The sequence below is a fragment of the Triticum aestivum genome, chromosome 5B (assembly GCF_018294505.1).
Source record: "Triticum aestivum cultivar Chinese Spring chromosome 5B, IWGSC CS RefSeq v2.1, whole genome shotgun sequence".
In the NCBI taxonomy this organism is placed as follows: Eukaryota; Viridiplantae; Streptophyta; class Magnoliopsida; order Poales; family Poaceae; genus Triticum; species Triticum aestivum.
The window spans coordinates 625,728,919-625,731,388 of NC_057807.1; the positions used below are offsets into that span (position 1 = coordinate 625,728,919).

Genomic DNA, 2,470 nt, shown 5'->3' on the forward strand with positions numbered 1-2,470 from the left:
AACCAGAAGAAAAAAACTTTCAAAAAGCCGAAAACGCGTGCGTAAAAATAAAAAAAAATCCGGAGGGAGCGCCCAGAGCGTGACACGTGGCGAATGGCTGTGAGCACGCCAAGTGGCGCTGATCCTTGCGAGGCTCCCGAAGGAGCGCTCGTTAATTAGTTGGTCCCTTGTTTGACTTGTTCGTGCGTGACTACTCGCGCCTTTATGGGTTGGGCTGCTTCTTATGCGTACTATTTTTTTTCTTCAAAAATATATACAGTAGACATGCACAGGTTATGGGCCCCTACTCGGGCTGGGCGCCTAGGCCGTCGCACTCGCTGCCATGGCCCAGTGTCGGCCCTACATATAGTTAATGTATATTTTATACTTCAAGATATGATGCATCGGTTACCCTTTTATACCTACTGCCTCCGTTTCTAATAAAAGTATTTTTAAAGATTTCAATACAAACTATATACGAATATATATGGATATATTTTAGAATGTAGATTCACTCATTTTGCGATGTATGTAGTCCCTTACTAGAACGGAGGGAGTAGGACAAAACACATTAAATGTGATACAGGTCATTGTAGAACTTGTAGCTAAGTGTGTATTTAATGTGCCATATATATATATATATATATATATATATACTTCTGGACAAAATTTTAAAGATTCCAATGTTGACTACATATGGATCAAAATGAGTGAACCCACACTCTAAAATATGTCTATATACATCCGTATGTAGTTTTTATTGAAAACTTCAAAAACTTTTATTTACGAACGGAGGGAGTAGCACAAAACACATTAAATGCGATATAAGCCATTGGAGTCTAGAAGTCTATATATGGCACATCATTTCACGCCATTCCATATCCCTTTGACACTTTTTAAAGGCTTGATTGACCCTTTGGCTCTTGTTGGAGCGCGTAATTCAAGAATGGATGGAAGGTCTGCCGCCGCTTGTTTTTTGGTGATGCTTGTGTTGTTCGGAAGCACTACATCTGCAGGTCTGTTCTCTCCCTTTTTTTAACTAGATTTCCTAGGGCATATGCTATTTCAAACGAAGAGCCTTGAGAAATCTTCATAAGATTTCAAAATCATACTACCAAGAGTTTTCTCTAATATGATCTTGATCAATGCATATTCTGTGTATTTCCTTGAGGCTTTTCACAACTTATCACTTTTATGCAATGATGTAAAGATCTTGTTATTACAATCCATCTCCCACTCTTATGGTTTAACTTTTATTATGTTTGTGTATGCAGAGAAATGTTTGACTTCTTCGTTTTATCGGCTGGTGTTTTGTACCAAGGGTATTTGCAAGTCTGTATGCGTGGGTTGGTTCGGTTACCCTGGGCAGAAGATCCGCGAACTTTGGTGCAGTAATTTTTTCTTTGGCACGTGCACCTGCAAGGTTTGCGTTGATGGATAGAGCTTAATGGATATGCTAAGTGCACTTCATGTTATCAATAAATAATCCATCACATCGTGTCCTTAAATGACGTATGTTATGCATGTGAGTTTTTTTTTTTGAGACAATGTTATGCATGTGAGTGTATGCTTGGGAAACAACATGGGGGACATAATGTATTCGAGAAACATGGGGGACATAATAATATTTGACCTCATGGGCCTGAAAATTCAAACCTGAGCCCAGTCTCAGGTGCAACTGATATCACACCGTCCACACACGTTGTGATGTGCTCCTTCAGTTTGTATTTGCAGCTATATTCAGAAGGTATCGACATAAATCATAGTAACGTGGGCCTCGGTCGCATTAAAAATTGTAGGCGTCGTCTCCACCCGGCCGAAACAGACCCTGGTGCACGGCCTAGATATTTTTCTGCTCCATCCGGAGCCGTCGGGCTTACACGGAAGGCATAATGGCCATCCCCTCAAAAAAGGAAAAGGAAGGCATAAACGGCCACCAACCTAGGCCACTCCCTCCCGATCCTGCCGCCTGTTCTTTCGATCCCTCACCATGTCCGCATCATCGTCCTTATGCATCGTTTGCGTCGGTACTTGTTGAACAACAACAATTCGCGTCGTCTTCAATCTCCTGCAGCTGGAGAATTTTCAATGAAAAATGTTTCCTCAGTGATATGGCTCGTACTAGCATATGATAGCATTATCTGGTTTTAATTACTTTGAGCTATTTGGCCTCCACAAAAAACTGTAGTATTTGTCCCAAGTATTTTCTCTGTCAAAACCGAGAAGGCGAGCTTCTTCCTCGTTTCCCCCAAGCCCGCTGGCACCTACTACTCCTTGGGCGACTCCTGCGGTGTCAGCTGGCCGACAGCACGTCAAGACACCTCGCCATAACTGAGGGGGGAGGAGTTGGTGACTAGCGCAGTACTGCACGGTGGTGTTCCTCATCTTTGGTAACCTACACTGCTGCAGGCCGAGCTTCGTGCATTGGTCGTTGACAGCTTGGCAGCGGACTTTGTGCATGGCCGTTGAGTTTGCAACAGCTGGGTATTGC

The 2,470-nt window shown here is 42.9% G+C and overlaps 1 long non-coding RNA gene across 1 annotated transcript; it reads left to right on the forward strand.

Moving 5' to 3' along the window:
- The first annotated feature begins 805 nt into the window (after positions 1–805).
- LOC123117233 (uncharacterized) lies at positions 806–1,661 on the forward strand. Its single transcript, XR_006457313.1, has 2 exons — positions 806–995; positions 1,254–1,661. It is a non-coding gene; the product is annotated as an uncharacterized lncRNA (long non-coding RNA).
- Positions 1,662–2,470: the final 809 nt, after the last annotated feature.